Source organism: Bactrocera tryoni, chromosome 3 (assembly GCF_016617805.1).
Source record: "Bactrocera tryoni isolate S06 chromosome 3, CSIRO_BtryS06_freeze2, whole genome shotgun sequence".
Taxonomy (NCBI): Eukaryota; Metazoa; Arthropoda; class Insecta; order Diptera; family Tephritidae; genus Bactrocera; species Bactrocera tryoni.
In genome coordinates, this window is record NC_052501.1 from 31,506,344 (window position 1) to 31,527,055 (window position 20,712).

General features: G+C 36.8%; 1 pseudogene; it reads left to right on the plus strand.

Annotated features, from left to right (window-relative positions):
• LOC120770579 overlaps window positions 1-20,712 on the plus strand; it is a 129,797-nt pseudogene that overhangs the window by 64,020 nt on the left and 45,065 nt on the right.

Here is a 20,712-nt window from a genome sequence, read left to right on the forward strand (position 1 = left end):
TTAAAGTTTCGCGTAAAGTCTTTCGTTCGATTAGTTCCGGCCGAACCAGTTTGGATGCCGGGTCAAAAAAAGCCTATATCTCCGAAAATAATTTGAATTTTGAAAAATCCTCTTGTACACATATTCTTGAATTGTTAAACTTTGAAAATATAAAAAAAAAATCGATTTTTTTTAAATTTCTAGACCAGAATACCCCCTTAATTATAGGAACATACTTCAGACATTCAATTCAATATCTCCATAATAATCAGAGCAATTTACAGTAGAAAGTTCACTATTCAACTTTTTATTCCGAATTAAATTACTTTGGATATTTTTTTCGGATATTTTTTCCAAAAATTCGTTAAATTCGTTAAACACAGCTGTGAATAGCGAAAGAATATGAGTTAAAAAATAAAATAAAACAAAATGAACAAAAGACATGACTCGGTATTGAAATAATAATGTTTAAACTAAAAGTCAATGCAAAATTCAATGTAAGGAACACGATACTTATTTCTTCTGCACAATCAAATCACTTAATAAATAATTAATTAAAGATATTAAAATTGAAAAATCGCACAAAAATTCACAGCAAAAAAAAATTTGAGATTTTTGAAGAAGATTGATTGTTTTGACCCCGACTTATCAGGTTATATGTCCTTCGTGAAAGTAGTCCCCGCACCGTTTGACCACCCTTTTGCATGCCCAATGAGTTCCACTCTTCTAACACTTCTCTCCTATAGTTCGATTCGGCGAAATATAACGAAATATCCCGGATCTAGCGTTAAGTGACTTCGATGGCAATCTGCTTGAACCCTATCACCTAAATGGGGATTAGATAACCCCTACAGCAACAATAAAATTTTAAAGTTGTTAATTGACATGTCGCAAAAGTTTTTATTTACCTGACATCAATATCATTTTGTTCGGTTACAGCGTAAATTTTAGGCATTTATTGTTCCAACCAAACTATCAAAGGCAAATGAACCTACCAATTTTGGTTCAATCAGATCGAAATGGCAACTCTAGTCAGAATTATACGGATGACTCATCAAATAGATATTTGGAGTGCGCAATAATTAACTTGTTTCAGTCGATGATAGAAAACTCGCATTGTCGTGATGAAGAGTAATCCGTCTTCTGCAGTTGGTTTTTCTGATTTCCGTAAGACAACTGGCAACAAATGGTTGCGCACCTCCCTAAATTTACTGTTCTATTTTTTCTAGTGACATGGTTGCGACATTTCCAGTTTTTCCACATTAAAAAATAACAATTTATTTCGAGGTGCTTTGTGCGCAAACAGCTTGTGTGGAAACACCCAAACAGTCGACTGTTTCTTTTTTGGATTTATACGTTTTATTAACATTTCTCTCGACCCAGCACAGAAAATGGGTCTGGCAGTGAACGAGGGCAAGACGAAATATCTCCTGTCATCAAACAAACAGTCGTCGTACTCGCGACTTAGCTCTCACGTCACTGTTGACAGTCATAACTTTGAAGTTGTAGATAATTTCGTCTCTTTAGGAACCAGTATTAACACCACCAACAATGTCGGCCTGGAAATCCAACGCAGGATTGCTCTTGCCAACAGGTGCTACTTCGGACTGAGTAGGCAATTGAGAAGCAAAGTCCTCTCTCGACGAACAAAAACCAAACTCTATAGGTCACTCATAATTCCCGTCCTGCTATATGGTGCAGAGGCTTGGACGATGACAACAACTGATGAGTCGACTTTGCGAGTTTTCGAGAGAAAAGTTCTGCGAGAGATTTATGGTCCTTTGCGCATTTGCCACGGCGAATATCGCAATCGATGGAACGATGAGCTGTACGAGATATATGACGATATTGACCTACATAGTTCAGCAAATTAAAAGACAGCGGCTACGCTGGCTAGGTCTTGTTGTCCGGATGGACGAAAACACTCCAGCTCTGAAAGTATTCGACCCGCCGTCCACTCCGTTGGAAGGACCAAGTGGAGAAGGACCTGGCTTCGTTTGGAATATCCAATTGGCGCCACGTAGCGAAAAGAATAAATGACTGGCGCGCTGTTGTTAACTCGGCTATAATCACTTAAGCGGTGTCTACGCCAATTAAGAAGAAGAATAATCGACACGAGGCGTTTATTTAAATAATCGACAAATTGTGTAGAATCCAACGTGAAAACAAAATTTATGTAAATCAAGTGTTCATGCAATATTAAGAGTAAATATGTTTGCCTCCCAATCTTCCGATAGGCCAAATGACGATCTTGCACCATCAGTTTGAGCACAACATCAATAGTTTCCGGAACAACAACTGATTTTGGACGACTTTGACGAAACTCGTATTGGAATTATCCACAAACTCGATTGAAATAGCCATACCATTGATAAACATCAAATTCAAAGTCAAAACTTTAATGAAGTTTATTCATGCACTCTTGCTGTTCGTGAAAATGACGAATTACATTTTTTCTCGGAATGAATATTTTAAGTTATTCTAAATTATACAAATAGCGCTCGTATGGTAAAACCTTCTGAGTATGTTTAACAACAAAAATATCAAACTTTATGATAAAGTTGTAAGTTGCCAGATTGCAACACTAGCGTTGCAATATCCCGAGTACTAATGTATAGATGTAATTTTATACTCACAAAATGTTGCACAAAATATGAAATAAGTGCTGGGTCACCATCTGTAATTGCGCAGTCGTAAAAGCCTTCTGACCCAAGATTGATCGCATGAGATCTTGTGATCTCTTTGCACCTCAGTAACGCTAGCCTCACCCTAGTTGTGGGGCTTTTAACAGGCCATTGCCCAATAGACGCCCATGCTGTATGGTTGGGAATCTCACCAGACGCCATTTGCAAAAGCTATTTAGAAGAAGATGAGTTAGAAAGGACTCAAAACTTCTTTTTTGACTGTACCGCGTTTGGGAGATAAAGTCTTAAACACTTGGGAGCGCATATCTTCAGACATCCCATCGAACTGGTGGGAGTTGAAATTAAGCGTCTTTGCAAATTGGTATTGGCTACTAAGCGTTTTGCCAATTTGTATGTCCAAACACAGCAGTTCTTATTTTCTATGGCTACATATACCAGTCCACGCGCGATCATCGATCAGCCCTCTACCCCAATCTAACTTACCGTTTGTATGTAAAACATTTACCTTTTCGAGATGGATAAAGAGTAATAAAGATCCGACTGTCATGATAAATTGAATTTCGTATGTCGGTCCGTCTGTCCTCGCAAGCAAAAACTTGTTTACCCAAAGTATATCATTCCTTACTTGTTTTATTTATTTATAACTGATATATCGTGCATCAATAAAAATATACTACAACTCGCATCATAAAACTGTCGATTCAGGATTATTAGAATAAAGCTGATGTTCTTTTGGTACCACTTTTTTTAATGTCTAAAAATTCACAATGCTATGAATTGTATATTTTTACAATGTTTTTGATAACTTATACTGGATTATCTTAACTTATGATAACTTATATTACATTATCTGAATTATAATGTTTAAACTTTGGTTGAAAAATATTTACAAAACTGATATTAAAATATTTTCAGGCTTGCTATTTGAAAGCGATTGAGACATGTCCGGGTTTTGCTGTAGCTTGGAGCAATTTGGGTTGTGTTTTCAACGCTCAAGGAGAAATTTGGTTGGCAATTCATCACTTTGAAAAAGCTGTAACTCTGGATCCGAACTTTCTGGATGCGTACATAAATTTGGGAAACGTTTTGAAGGAGGCAAGAATTTTTGACAGGTAGGCTTCACTTTTTCTTTGGAAAACATTGATAAATAACTAAAAATAAACAGTCAACCAGCATCCCAATCAACGTCATACCATATAATCAAAGATCATCTTTCTCTGGTAATAATATGTTGTGATGTCAAAAATTGATAAAATGGCGACAGTACTAACTCTAACCGAAATTTTTAAACTTTCTGTTGGCTTTACATCGTTTATATCGATTATGTGTAAGATGACTTAGCAGAATTAAGTGAATTTTTTATTCTGGATATACTATAGTTTATACTACCCGGAAAATTATGAAATCGGTTCACGAATTACCTCTGCTCCCATATACTACGAGGTATGAATTATCTTCACAAAATTTGGTTAAAACTTGTTTTCGCGTATACTTGAATAATACACAGCAACCTCCCATCAACGCCAATATACCCTATATAGGGATTTCGGACTTTCCACCTGACTCTAAACCGTTTATGTCGGTCAATATGTTTTACTATATATTTTGATGAAATTAAATGGACAAGTCGTTTTCCTCTTATTAATAAATATCACATACATACTGTGAGCGTCAAAAATAAGTAAACCGCAATTCTATCAATATTAAAGTGCTAATTTCAACGCAGTCTTTAATGCAATAATACAAGTTTTATTATAGAATTCAAGGCATATATAATAAGAGTTTAACTTAGTATCAATATTAAATAAAAAAAAAACTAAACACAGCCAAAAATAATTCACTTCAACTAAAAGTACTCTCTTTTTCGCGTCAAAAAAAGGAAACAGAGTGCTGTAAAGTTGAAATCTATGTACATAAACTAAATTAACATTCATTCTAGCATTTTGCTTACTTTCCTTTGGACTTCTGGACCTCACTTTCTCTTCTAAGCATATATTCCGCAACATTTTTTGTAAATTCTGGGGAGATTTTGCTCCATTCTTTAATCAAAGTCTTCTTTAGGTCGTCCTGGCTCAGTATGATTTTTCGGTCAAGGTGCTCTCACAGATGCTCGATAGGATTAATGTTTAAGGACTATGGAGGGTTATCCAGAGTTTTGGTGCTCGATATAACAACCACTCACTAACAATTTTGGACTTGTGTTTAGGATCGTTGTCCTGTTGAAAGATCCAGTTTACTAATAGTCCTAATTTGTCAATGCTTTGAGCAACGTTATTTTTTAAAATGTTCAAATAATCCAATTTATTAATCGTGGACTCAATGAAAGCCAAATTCCCAACACCAGATGCTGCCATAAAGCCCCAGACTATAACCGATCCCCCACCGTTGCTTTACTGTGTTGGTAACGCACTTATCATTAAAGGATTTTTGGATCGCCAAACTTTAGGAGGCTTTTTCGATTCAAATATTTTGAATTTGCTTTCGTTCGTATAAGAAATGTTTTCCCAGAAGTTTGCAGCCTGATTTGTATACTTTTTTACAAATTCCAAGTTCATCTGTTGATTCGCCTTTGATGTATAGGGCATTTGGCGTGGTACTCTTTCCATGCTTTTGTGCAATGTTTTCCTGATTGTACTGGCACTTACTGATTTACCCGATGTCTCCGCTATATCTTTTGATATTTGAACAGCGTTTGAAGCTGGATTTGTTTTTACTTCCCGTACTATTACGAGTATTGATCGCGCTTCAGTGTCAGTGAGGCGCTTGGGCGGCCGGGTCGTGACGAATTTTCAACAGTCTGATGTTTATCAATCATTTTTTCTATTTTCCAATGGTGTCTTCCAACTATTTCTCCTATTTGGCGCAAATATTTACCTTTTTTATGCAAATCTAATATGATTTTGTGACAGTTTCAGGGGTTGTCCGCTTATCCTTTGCAAAATTTGAAATTTTAACGACTTAACCTCAGAAAAAAAATGATAACCAAAATATGTTTTACTACACTCACTCACTTGAATAGTAACAGTTTCCAAACGATATTTTGCGCTTCCCCGAAATAAGTATTAAAAACAAACAACGGTTGTTGCCACTGTTTACATTTTTTAACGCGAAAAAACGATAGTATTTTTAGTTGAAGTGAATTATTTTTGGCTGTGTTTAGTTTTAGTTTGTTAGTACTAAGTTAAACTCTTATAATATAAGCCTTGAATTTTAAAATAAAACTTTTTATTATTCTATTAAAAGCTGCGTTGTAATAAACACTTTAATATTGATTGAATTGCTGTTTACTTATTTTTGACGCTCACAGTATATCTCATTTAAGTTAATTAGCTTGATCATAATACAAGGTCTGTCACAAAAGAAACAGGACTGTTAAAAAAAACAACCAAAAATTAATATTTTTTAAAAGTTATATTTTTTTATTCAAAGTAGTTTCCTTGTGCTTCGATACAGCGTTTAGCCCGGTCAATTAGCATTTCAAATGAGTGTTTAAGGTCATTTTTCGGAATGGTCTTGAGAATATCGGTCGTCGCTTTTTGGATAGCTGAAATGTCCTTTCATGGGCAAATGAAGTTTTCCAAATATGTAAAAATCACAGGGTGCTAGATCAGGTGAGTAGGGTGAGTGATTAATGGTTAATATGGAGTTTTGTCAAAAATCAGTGATAATCAGTGGCGAAAAGGGGCCGTTATGCCCCGGGCACAACTTCTTGGGGGCGGCAAAATGGTATTTAAAAACTCCAATTCGGGTAAAAATTCCTGCAAATTGTGTCAAAAGTGTACAAGATATAGGGCAAAAATTAGTTTTTTCTATGGCTTTTAATAAGATGTCTTGTAAATTTACTATCAATTTCCTCAAAAACCGTATTGTGAGAATTTTGGAACTTCAGAATTTGCGTGGCTTCTAGTTCCTAAATTTTATATACTTAATATCGAAGATATTTTGTAAAAATTCACTTTTGTTCGAACCACCTCATGAAACTTTTAGGTAGCTAGATAAAGGGGGGCGGCAGAACATCCTTGGCCCCGGGCGCCCGAAGTTGTAGCTACGCCACTGTTTAACTCCATTTCCATGTAACGCAAAGAAGATTTCGGCTCATTCTTAATAAATTCCCTGCACTTTTCAATATTGTTGTGGGTAATCACTGATTTTGGCCGGCCCGACTTCTGATCGTCACAGAGGTCCTCACGACTTTATTGGACTCGCTTAAACCACTCATGCACATTACTACGGGATAGGCACTGATCACCATAAACTTTGTTCATCATTTGAAATGTTTCAGTAAACGTTTTCCCAAGTTTAAAACAAAATTTAATATTTGCTCTTTGCATTTTACGACCAATGACCAAAAGCTGATGTCACTTTTTGATCGATAACATCGATTGTAGTTATCCAATTGTCTTAAAATTTTTACGAAATTCCAACAAGAGATCAAACTTTTTATTTCATATACCCACCAATAGGTGGCGCCACCAGAAACAGTTATATTTAAAAAGTTCTGTTTTTTTCGCAACAGACCTTGTATATAGTAAATATCTCAGACATAATTCAAAATATAAAAATTAAGCTAAGTGAGTTTACGCAAAGTCTTATTTGATTTTTGCCAGTACTTGAAAATATGCCTAGGAATTTAGCCTTTGAAAATTGCGAGAATATAAAATCTTCGGTTATCCCCGCAATTAGTTGTCATTTAAAAGATAGCTAAAAAATGGATTTGCCATTCATTGTTAAATGTACATCAAGTATACTGCGTATTAGTTGGATAGCGATAGCGGAACGATTTTTTGTTCATATAGTATATAAGCGAAATTTAATAAAATCACGTTAATTTCGGTTGCACGGAAGTTATAATACCCTTCACAGGTAAAAACAAGTTTCCATACAGGAAATTTGATCTGAACAATTAGCGTTAGACAACTATTCCCGCCAGTTTTAGCGAAGATATGTATCTAATAAAATGAAAGACAAGAACTTGATTTTGATCGCTCAATTTGTCTGGCAGCTGTCAGGTATATAAATCAAGAAGCAATTAATATAACAAGATAAAACTTTACATGAATTCTGCCTTATGACTACCACAGATTTCGGCCAATATGTGACTTTCCTTAATAAAATTGAGAGAACGTGTTTTTCTAACAACGGTACATTTTTGTGCTTGAAATGAAAACAATCGCGTGTAAACTTGCCGTAGCCCTTATATATCTAACAAGACTTATGTACCTGAAGGTATTTCTCCGGCTTTAGTATTTGCAAGTTGCAAGAGTATGAAATGTTCGGTTATACCCGAACTTAGCCCTTCCTTACTTGTTTTTTAATCGTTGATTGGTCTGCATTATTGTTGTCGCGTTCAAAAAAGCCCTCATTTGTTATGTGCATATGCCAGCGCTTCGGCAAATCGTTGAAACACTTTTCAAACTCGGTTCTCATACTCTTACAACATGCCAATGCCATTTTTTGTTGTGATATTGAAAATAACTGACGGGTTTGTCCTAAAAAAACTGCCTGGTTCAGGAGCAAAATCGCCCATATACTAAGCATGTATGAATACACATTTTTTTTTACTTATTTCTTTCTATTTTTGAATTACTAAAATTTTCAAATAATTATTGCATGATTTTGAACAATGCTTGTGATTTGAAATATAATCTTTGCACTTATGAATTGTATTGACTTTTAACATAAAGATATAAAAAGTATCATATGTCCTTACCGTTGGTTCTAGGCCACCTCCCCACCAATTTTCGGGCAAATCGGTTCAGTCGTTCTTGAGTTATGAATGGTGTAACTAACACGACTTTCTTTTCTATGTACCTATAGATGATTAGGATGACGAGACTGGTTGAAATCCGGATGTCTGTCTGAAAAAGTAGGCCTGGCCCCTCCTGTAATATGTTTAGTGTACATATTTTCTAAGCCAATAAAGCTACAACATTCACAATCGCCTATATATAAGAGCTCATACCGCGGGTGTGAAAATGAATGGGATGACAACCCGACCCACTCCCCATATAACGGTACTGTACGACTAAAAACGCGATAAATCGATAACTAAATACGCCAGAGATGTTAAAGTTTACCCCCGCGTTGGTATGAGAGCGCTTTGAAGGAGCCGAGGTCAAAATTGAGCAATGGGTGCACCACCGCACTCTTTTAGGTGAAATGGCATATCTCTCTATCTTTCCATATAACACAAACTTTAAATGTTATTTGAATCTTTCACTTTCAGGATACAATTCAATAAACAAGAAATATAACGCGATAAAGCTTTGCATGAATAGTGCCTTTGAAGTATGCCAACTTATGACTAAAAATTGTCAAACGATGTGAACCCCGTACCTATAGTTAACTTTTTACAGAAAATATCAGTCAGAGTGTGAGAATTAATATTTAGAGAGAATCTTTACCTGATAAGAGTATGTTTCTGTGTCAAATCTGACTTGAATCCAGTCAATGTATCCCTTAGTCCCTATATGCCTAATTTAAAGATTTTTGAACGGGGTGACTATACATACAAATATCAATGAAAATGAGAGAGTATGGCTTACTCCTAACAGTATATTTTTGGACGTAAAATGGATAAAATCGGGTTGGTTGGTTAGACAACTAACTAATTCTTTAGTACTAATTGCAAAAGAATATGTGAAAGACTTCAAATGAATAACTTATTTGTAGTTTGGACAAAATAACCCACTTTCTTATGGATCCTCCATTTTCGCCTTTGAGGGAAGAGAAAGTCCCCACTTGACAACATGGAAACTAACTCGATATGTTAGTGTTGCTTTTGCAGAAGCCTACAAAAGTTGTAGAATCGAATCGAAAATGTTGAATTGAGTTAAAATCCTGTATGCACAATATTAAAGAATTATAATAATGGCACAAAAAAACCGTATTTATAAACCAAAATATGAAATCATATTCAAAAAATTTTAGAAATTGACATCCGTGATACGTGGCTATTTACGGATTAAAATTTCAAAAGGACTTTAAATGACCTTAAAATGAGATTGATCTAGATAAATAGCTGGTACTGCGATGATAACTTCCAAAAGTATGTTATATTTAACACGAGTAGCGACCCTGAAACGTTCAAGCCTGGAAATCCAACGCAGGATTGCTCTTGCCAACAGTTGCTACTTCGGACTGAGTAGGCAATTGAAAAGTAAAGTCCTCTCTCGACGAACAAAAACCAAACTCTATAAGTCGTTCATAATTCCCGTCCTGCTATATGGTGCAGAGGCTTGGACGATGACAGCAACCGATGAGTCGACGTTACGAGTTTTCGAGAGAAAGGTTCTGCGAAAGATTTATGGTCCTTTACGCCACGGCGAATATCGCAATCGATGGAACGATGAGCTGTACGAGATATATGACGATATTGACCTACATAGTCTTGTTGTCCGGATGGACGAGAACACTACAGCTCTGAAAGTCTTCGACACCGCCGTCCACTCCATTGGAAGGACCAAGTGGAGAAGGACCTGGCTTCGCTTGGAATATCCAATTGGCGCCACGTAGCGAAAAGAAGAAACGATTGGCGCGCTGTTGTTAACTCGGCTATAATCGCGTAAGCGGTGTCTACGCCGGTAAAGAAGAAGAAGATAATAGTAATTGTCACATGACATGTGACAATGGCCCGACTTCCCCATCGATAAGACCAATCTCCCCAGATTGCCAATGTACTCGTATAACATGTTTCCGGATTCCATACACCTCCTAACTTTATATCTATCGATTTGTTTTGGGTATTACAAACAACCGTTTCTTTCTCTTCCCTCAAAGAGTAAAAACAACAACTGTGTTCCCTAGCTGCTAGACACAGAGTAGTGCATAATATTGAGAGAGCAAGAAATATCCTTCATATTTCGTCACTAGTAACTCTTTCAATAAATTTGTGCGCTGGTGCTAATGCAAATAATGACGGCTACTTTTCCAATTGTGCAAAACCATTACAGTTGATCCACTCTTCCCAAGGGAAGAGACCACTGATGGTTTAATTGCCAAAAAACGAAATTGGACGCCGTGATAATTTTGTTTCTTCGGTACAAAATAAACATTTTGTATGTACGCCGATAGGGCAATGGCCTGTTAAAAGCCCTATAACTAGGGAGAGGCTAGCCTTACTGAGGGCAAAGAGATCTCCTGCGATCAATCTTGAGCCTAAAGGCTTTTGCGACTGCGCAAGTATCGATAGTGACCCAGCGTTGGCTAAGAATCCGCAAGGCCCAGCTTAGAACATAAGAGGATACTGGAGCAGCGTCCCGTTCCCGTAACTCTGACTCGTCTCCAGGCCCCCGGGATGTAACCTAGTCTGATGCAGTTCGCATAGGTACCAACCAGCTGCATTACACCTTAACAGCCTGCTGCAGCTGCGCTGGTATGATGCCGTCCGTTCACATGGACTTAAACGGTTTGAACGAATTGATCGCCCATGTCAAGTGTCGCTCATCCAGATGGTCGACAAAGGCCGTGCAGTCATCATGCAACATTCCAAGAGATACCACCATAGAGGACGTGTTGCTCGGGAAGTGAGCATCAAGGATCATCCGAAGAGTTTCTTCACTGCTCAGGGCCCACGTCCTATTTGCTTCCTTGTGATTACCCTCGTGAAACCTAGAGGATTCGACATCCCTCCACTTTTTCGCGAAAGCTTTTCCATGAGGTCCTCTTTGCCTTTCTTAACTCGGACTTGTATATTGCAAGTTCAGTTTTATACAATGTCCACTCTTAAGGGTCCTGTAAAATAAACGTCTGCAGGACGCCCTGATATCCGAGAGTTCCATAGTCCACCAGAATGGTTTCCCTCTGCCCTTCGGTGTTTTCAGTGGACAGGAGCTCTTCAATACAGTATTGCACGCCGAGCTGAAGACTTCGACCCACCCGTCTACTACGTCGGTGGTGGCCAACGCGTTCACCCCGGTGCGCGTGGGAGAGTATGTCAAAGTCTCCTGTGGTACCCTTCCCAGTTTGTATTCCTAGGATTTATAAACAACCTTCTAGGCGACCTTCTCCGATTATATCGTCGTGTGGCATATACGCGGAAATTAGCCAGACATCTCCGCCGTCACATCCTAGTTTTGCTGTCACAACGTCAGCGTTGCTGAAATTAGGTAAAAGAAATACCGTTAATTCATTTCTGACCAACGTACAGACTCTATTTCCAGCAGCTTATGGCTCTTCGTTCTCAATACAAAGATGCCGTTACTAGTCAGCCACTGTTCCTGGATCAGGACGACATCGTCTTGTTCCAGACGAAGCAGTAAATTGGCCGAGGCCGCCGTTGCGTGTTGGATGTTAATCTGGAGGAATTTCGATTGACCTGCACCTCCTCAAACAATTGATCGAAGCTGAAGATGGAGTCGCCGATTGAAGAACCGCCTCCAGAACTCGCTGCGTCCGAGGATTCATGTCGTTATCCATGGTCGTTTGCCCATCACCAACGCCATCTGCCTTATCCACCGGAACTGTAACTTGGCTATCATGAGCTCTGGCATCCGACAGGAGTACGACCATTTTGAACCCAGAGCTTATGGCTCGCTTGGTTTTGCTGACTCCGCATTTATCTTTCATCGTCACTTCTTGTTAGCTTATACAGCCTATGGTTCCATCCGGCATTCACACATTTTGGGGGTGGCCCAGGGTTTCTTTTGACCACCTTATGGAAGACTGAAGAGATAGCCGCCGCTACTCCCTTCCATTCTGAGTCGAAGATGACGCCGTCCTCCCTACTCGCTCTCGCTCAGCACCTTCTTGGCCCACTCAAGTGTATTAGCATCCTGCACAGATACCAGCATGCCTATCACCGTAGCGTTCCACGATTTTGGCCGCCAATCGGCAGTCTGACTTCAGCTTCTTCGCTAGAGCTGCTTTGCTTCTGCCCCCTAAAGGTCTCTTCATAATTTAAGCAGAGGATCCTCTGCTAGTGGGGCGATTCCGCCGCTCCAGGCTCCAGCCTTCTTCACGTCTCCTGTCGGCGGGTTTGCACCGTCTTCCCCCATCTCACAGCCTGATGAGAAGACTCTTACCGGGGTCTAGGTCATATTGCTGCAGTTAGCCAGCGACGGTTTCATCTCTCCAGGAGCAGCAGTCCCGCCTGGGATAGATCTGGGTGTCGGTTTCCATATCCCTTCACCTGCCTTCGTCACCTTTCCGTCGATGTTTGTATTTTTGTTGAGTTGAGTGTTGAGAAAAAGTTTATTCATAATATGATACCGGGTTGAGACCTACTATCAAAATAATTTCATTTAAATTTTGGTTTTTTTTTTTTTAATTTATTTTTGGCAGTCACATAAAAAATTATAAGATACTGCGGGTCTACGAGATATTCGTTATCGCTTGGAATTATTGGAACTGAAACGGGCATATTTTTTTAATTTTTTGAAGTGTTTTCAATCCTGGCTAGTGAAATAGAGTTAAATAGTTGTACTTTTGTAAGTGTGTAAGTTCTTAATTTCCTCATTAGTATTGATGTGCACAACAACAGCAAGATATCGCTGAAATGGAGTCCATTTTATAGCTTTTTCGCGCAACCAAATTGAAACTGTAATAACGGTAAAGTTGCACGGAAGAAATTTAAGCTCGTTATTATTGGTGCGGTCATTAATGTGGAAGAAAATTACAGAAGAAATCAACATACGTCCAACAGTTAAGCACGGAAAAGTATCGGTCATTGTATGGGATCGGCACTGCAAATTAAATTTTATTCCACAATCTATATCTATTAGTTATGAAAGAACATTTTTTTAATTCACTTGACGTAATACAAGATGTGTCATCTTCTGGATTAAGGAATAAGGATTACATATGATATAATAACCACATGAGTGTATTTAGACATTCTGAACTATTACAGTGTCCACACATCGTTTAAACACATATACATCCTCAATTTTGAAATGTTACAATATTATGACAGATTTACAGTCAGTTTTGGAAAAATAAATTTAAAACCAAGCCGACTTGAAACAATCCCTCTGAAAACTAGCAACAATCCCTAATGCCATTTTTGGTGTTGTGCTTAGTGCACCACAGAAATCAATCTTTGAACCCGTTCATTTTTTTTTAGCGTGGGTGGTTTTCCCGAACGCTCTTTACCAAACAATCCCATTAAGCACTATTGTTTTACGGGTTAGCTGTGTTTAACAGGTTTAAAACAAGGTATTTTTACGATTTTTTTTTAAATATAAACAATCATATATTAATATCAAAAAAGTCTTGCGGTATTTTCGCTAGTTGGCGCTGTAGTTTAGTTTTATTCGTCGCATGCTATACCTTGTTGGAAAGCTCATGCGCTAACACGTGTTTGATTGATTGTCGTTTCTTTTAAGTCGTTCGTGAGTTATAGCGTCGCAAACATGGAGCAAAATAAAGAGAAAATACGGCATATTTTACAGTACTACTACGATGAAGGCAAAAATGCATCTCAAACCGCCAATAAAATTTGTGCAGTTTATGGAGGATACAGTTTCCATTTCCACCGCACAACGATGGTTTCAACGTTTTCGTTCTGGTGTAGAGGTGGTCGAAGATGCGCCACGCTCCGGAAGGCCTGTCGTCGAAAATTGCGATAAAATCGCTGAATTGGTCCAAAGAGACCGGCATAGTAGCAGCCGTAGCATCGGTCAAGAGCTGTGCATGAGTCATCAAAAATTCATTTCAAATTCAATAAAAAAAAAAATTCAATAAAAATACCGCAAGACTTTTTTGACAACCCATTATTTCAAAAATATAATATGGCGTGGCGGCACCATCTATATGTCGACTGGTGTGTTAGAATCTTCTATCTATATCGATTGTCCACTCCAGTGAGAATTTCATGACATATCATCGCTTGGAAGTGAAGTTATTGCGTTTTAAGTGTCAGTATATTTGTGTTATCGGTGCGAAAAGAGCATCGAACCAAAAATTAAATTTTGTTTTCAAATTGGTAAAACTTTTACTGAAACGTTTTAATTGATGAAACGAGTTTATGGCGATGATTGCCTATCCCGTAGCAGAGTGCACGAGTGGTTTCAACGATTGCAAAGTAGTCGTAAGGACAGAAATGTCAATCAACATGTGGGCCAATCAAAATCCGTGTTCACCGGAAATTCCATTGAAACTGTGCGTGAATTCATCAAAAATCAGCCGAAATCATCATTGAAATTCATGCAAATGGAATTGAACATCTCCAAAACATCGATTTATCGCATTTTGATCGAAAATTTGGGCTCACGAAAGGTGTGTGCACGGTTTGTTCCGCACAAATTGACTGACGCTCAAAAATTGCTTAGAATCCAACATTCGATCGACGCTTGTGCCCGATTATTTGACCCAAAATCACATTTTAACCATTAACCCATTCCCCGTATTCGCCTGATATGGCACGCACCTTATATGGCAGTGGCGTAGCTACAACTTCGGGCGCCCGGGGCCAAGGATGTTCTGCGGCCCCCCTTTATCTACCTACCTACAAGTTTCATGAGGTGGTTCGAATAGTGAATTTTTACAAAATATCTTCGATATTAAGTATATAAAATTTAGGAACTAGAAGCCACGCAAATTCTGAAGTTCCAAAATTCTCACAATACGGTTTTTGAGGAAATTGATAATAAATTTACAAGACATCTTATTAAAAGCCAAGAAAAAACCCATTTTCCCCATATGTTTTGTACACTTTTCACACAATTTGCACGAATTTTTGATCGAATTGGAGTTTTTAAATGCCATTTTTGAGAATTTGGAGAAATAAAAGTATTTGTTACATTCAAAGCATAGGGTAACTGTGAGAGTGACACGTCGCTAGACATAGTTAGAAAAGTGCATCTTGAAGTTCTATCACTATTTTTAAGAAAGATATAAACCAAAAGATATGAGAAAAATTCAAAGACTGAAGAGTATTCGAGTAAAAATTAATATTTTTCATTGTTATTCAGATTATCACATTGTGAGTGTACAACTCTTTATCTTTTATAATAAATTTTGTAAAAAAATTTGTTGAAGTATTTTTCTGAATATTAAAAAACAGCGAAGAGCATTTTGCCGCCCCCCAAGACGTTGTGCCCGGGGAGACGGCCCCCTTAATACTATGATGCTTGACATCACAAAACGTTTCATCAAATACATTAAAATTTTACAAATTTATTTAATTTCCATTGTTTTACATTTTTTATAAGTGGTCTTGAACAATGCAACAAATCCCACCGTGTACATATTTTTTTGGTAAAATTTCAATCTGGCCATCGGTCGTTTCCAATTGCTAAACGTCCTGAACTCGGATCAGCTGTCAAAGTTCAGGAGGCTTTGACGTTTAGTAATTGCTCTCTCACTTCCAATGAGAGTTGAGTTGGGCATCTGTTTATCTCTGCTCATGACAGCAGAGACCGTCATCAACTGACACTGTTGGAAAAAAGAGAGCGAATTGAGTAAAAACAATAATGTTAAGAAGAAATGCCGGCGGTGCGTTCGATTCGACGAATGTATAACCGTTCAGGGTTAAGCTTTTGTACGATAATTATTTCTAAATTGTATTCTGTTTAGCTGGACAAATTGAGTGATGCACTCAAACAGAGGAGAACAAAATTGGTCAATAGAAATGGTGTAGTGTTCCATCAGGATAATACAAAACCTCATACAAGTTTGTCTGAAAATTTTAATCAATCTCTTTCCCCAAAAATGTCAAACAGATCAAAATGTAGACAATATAATTTCTTAAGCACAATAAAAAAAACGTGTTTAAATTAACGATTAATACACTCGCAGTATTATTTTCATTGCGCAAGAGTTAAGTAAAACTTACCGCATAACTATTATTTTGTGAGAACTAGATAATGTAATAAATATATAAATAAGATATAAATAAATATTTAAAAGTTTTTGACATATTTTTGGAGTCCCAAAAAAAAATATATATATATATGTATATCATAAACATATATCCGACCCTTTCTTTATAATTATTTTTTTAGTCAAAAATTATGCAAGAACTTTTATCTTCTGTCTCTGCTTTTCACAAATTCAATAAATAAATAAACTTCCCACTCCAGCCCAAACCACCATTACAGAACCGCCGTGCTTGGCTGTAAGAAGCAATTTTTTTGATAATGACACTTCTTGTTTCCTCTATATATGTACATAAGTAGTATATATTTTGTTTCCTGTCAGAACTCAACAAGTTGAACTTGCATTCAATAACCCTTTGATCCGAAAACATTTATCTGCATCAAAATATATTATATCAAACTCTCTGAAGTTCACGCCTGTGAAATCCGCTATTTCTCAAACCCTCTCGTACGTCTTGATGCACTGAAGCAATATTAAAGCGTAGACTTTTGACACATGTATACTGCTATCTATGGCATCACCTATCTGTGTAGCATGATTAGTACCTTTAGCATATTAGCTCATTCCGAATATTACTATATAAAAATAATTTTAATTATTTAAATAATAATTCTATTTTGAAAACATATTTTCGTGGGAAAAACTGGTTTTCGCCCTAAAACTTGTGTTTTCGTCCATGTAAAATCTGTCAAACGAAAACACATTGAAAACCAGTTTTCGCTGAAAACTACTTGAAAACTTACATTCTACTCATTATAATCGGTGCCTGCTCTTGTTTAATCGATTTTATTTGAAGACATATTTTGCCGGCCCTTAATTGTCACCTGATATTTGTTTACATTCCATATACAAAGACAGCTGTCACTTGATATTCTCATATAAGGGGGATTTTCTTGCTCTTGCAAAACCGTGCACGGTGCAGAAATTGTAGAATTTTCCTCTTGGTGCAACGGCACAAGAACAAACCCACGCAGAAATTTATTTGTAATGGCGATTAATATGTCAGACCAAAATCCACGTTTATTTTTGTGCCGTCCTATATCACTAGATTCGGCAATGGGTGCTCTCTTGGCCTTGCATATTTCGGTATAGGATTTTTGCATTTTGTGTCATCGTGCAATCTTTCAAGAGCAAGAGAATGTCGCTATTGATAGTTGTCAGTGAAAACTCAGCGAAAACACACATTGTCGGTCCGAACGACTTAGATTCCACAACACACAAATGTGTTTTCAAAATGTTTTCAATGTCGGTCCGAACATAGTATAAGATACATATGTATGTATGTATGTATGTATGTATGTACATATATACATAATAGTTTTGTTCACCTAAATCTATATATATGTATATATAGATATATATACTATGTATCTATACCTATCTCCTATATATACATATATACGATTACAGACCCAATTTTTCACCATATTCGCCCGTATTTACCGCCGAGGCAATTAGAATATAGTATATGGTGTTAATACCCGTGACAGACATGTAGTAACAATACCATATATGGTACAAATACCATATGTGTGTCACCAAATACCAGCAAAATACCATATGAGCAATGTAGTATTTTGTTGGTAACAATACTATGATGTTTCATTGTTTCAGTTGACAAAAAAAAAAAAAACATATATATGTTTATATATGTACATTTATATAGATTTAGGTTGTACAAACAACCGTTAGGTGAACAAAACTATTATACTCTGTAGAAACATGTTGCAAGAAAACAAAAATTGCCAAAGTATACTTTTGCTCTGAATTAGAGGTCGTTTAATGTGTATTTTTATGTTCCCTTGTACAAACATAGCTTAGAACTGCACTTTTCAAGGGGATATGTAGACTTTATTTGGCGTCTGTAAATGTATTAATCATATCAAAAATCTACACATTATGTCTGTCTTTTATTTTTAGAGCAGTAGCAGCATATCTTCGTGCGCTGAGTTTGTCGCCTAATAATGCGGTCGTTCATGGAAACTTAGCGTGTGTCTATTACGAACAGGGGTTAATTGATTTGGCTATAGACACTTACAAACGAGCAATTGAGCTTCAGCCCAACTTTCCAGATGCATATTGCAATTTGGCCAATGCACTTAAGGAAAAAGGCCAGGTAATTCTTATGATATTACATTATTCTAAACGCTTGATATTTTTCTAATAGTACTTTTTTAACTGACATATTCTATATCTAATATTATTTGTAGAATTGGTTAGCTTAACGAGGATTTATTTATTACTGAGTTTTATTCCAGGAGATACATAAATGTGTCAAATAGCTTAATAATATATGTATGTTATTATGAGAGGATAAATGGGCATGATGGTGTAAGATTGCCGTTAATAAAGTGTTGGTGAGCGATTTGCGTGTGTTCGATCCTCAAACGTTTAAAAACTGTTGCTTGCTGCCGCAGATGTTGTTGGGTAGCATATTTTTTCACATATTTGGTTGAAGTTTGAGTATTTGTGTTCAGATTTTTTACAGTCTGCAACTTTCATTTCATAATTGTATCGGCTAACATTTTTTGAAATCATGTTGGTCTTGAACCTCGTTAAGGGGGTAGTAAGGTATTTTTTTTTTGCATTTTTATTTTTTAAATCTTAATATATCTTAAAAATTATTCTGTGAAAATTGAAAATGCGAGCAATTAAAGCAAAATTGACGGAGATATAGTACACTTGGAAGTCTCCGCCCTCCGATTTGATTGTGAGCGGCTGTGAAACTTTAAACGCGTTTTTCTCACACTTTACTCTTTCGAAGCCGGTGAACTCTGTAGCTCAAAATCTACTGAACCGATCCTTTTGAAATTTTGCATAGTCTTTCTTGACATAAATTGTGAGATAACGCTGTCGAGTTTTTTGTTTTAATTTTAACTTATTTTTAAAAATAAAATTTCTGATTTTTGGTGAAAAATCAGTATTTTGAGTTCCGAGCGTTTTAAAAAATCATTAAAAACTCGACAGCGTTTTCTGAGGAAGCTTATCAATTAATCAAATCAATTTGGTTTTTAAATTTCAAATGATCCAGTCATGAGTTATGCGGTTCACCGCGAATCAATTTTTTTTTTTTGGAAGGTCTGCGAAGATTCTCTGTCACCGGCTCATTTTTTAATATTTTTCCATGAAACTTTCACAGAATAGTCTTTACATATCATAAATTTTTTGCTATAATTATACAAATAAATAAATATTGATTGTACCGTTAAAAAAATTATTGAAAATATGCTTTTTTCTGCTCGAATTAACCTATAAGGAACATGAGGCAGATTCGAAGAATCTGCCGCGTAGCCAGCATATTAGTTCCCAGGAAACTAGTGCAAACGTGCCCTGGTAGCCAGAGAAGAGCTAGTTTTCTCTTATGTTTAATCCAAATATTTTGAATTTTTGATATTATTATGGAATTAAGTACTTCGTTAAGTTCAAGCAAGAGAAGCTGTCTGACCAAATTACGAATTTGTTTTTTAGGATTGCGTGTTTTAACGCCATATATATGTATTCCAATTGCCTCGGCATAAATACGGGCGAATATGGTGGAAGAATTGCGCCTGTAATCGTGTTCCCGTAAGCTGCGGTCCTGCGTAGGCTGTGTTAGTTAATTTGGACCTATTTGTATAACAATAAATGATTAAAATGTATACTCGTGATACATTGCGTTAGATTAAATAAAAAATGTCCGTTTGATTTTGTATTACATGTCGATTTTTCAACAAGTTTATATTTAAGTTTAAGGATTTTTTATTATGCATACTGAATTCGGGAACGGTTTGTCACCGCTTTGCGATTGAGTGGGCACGGATCGTGGTTGAATTTTGATTTGAAGATATTAGCGAGGTATCGTAGCGGCGGGAGTGTATATAGTTGATGGTCGAACTGTATGTGGCGAATTTCTGAACGAATGTGTTGAATCTGCTCAGGCGACCATCCTTTATGCTGCGTGGGTGGATGTACGCGTGGTGAGTTGTCTTGTGTGCGAGTGTGATGTCGTCAAGTATTAGTGTGTGCTAGTTTTCCGGTTAAAAGTGGGGGGATGCGTAACTCATTTAAGCAGAGAATTGTTTTAAACTTTTGTTCTGGAGAATCACTTTCATAAATCTATGAAGTTTTGCTGAAAAATTGTGTTACTGGTGGTGGATTTTTTAAACTAATGTAGATATATTTAATGAAACTTCACTAATCAGCCATTCAAGTTGAGTGTTGGCTGTATAAAGCTTGGATGGGAGATGAATGTTAAAAGTTTTGGCAAACTGGAGGCAGCAAGGTTAGATTT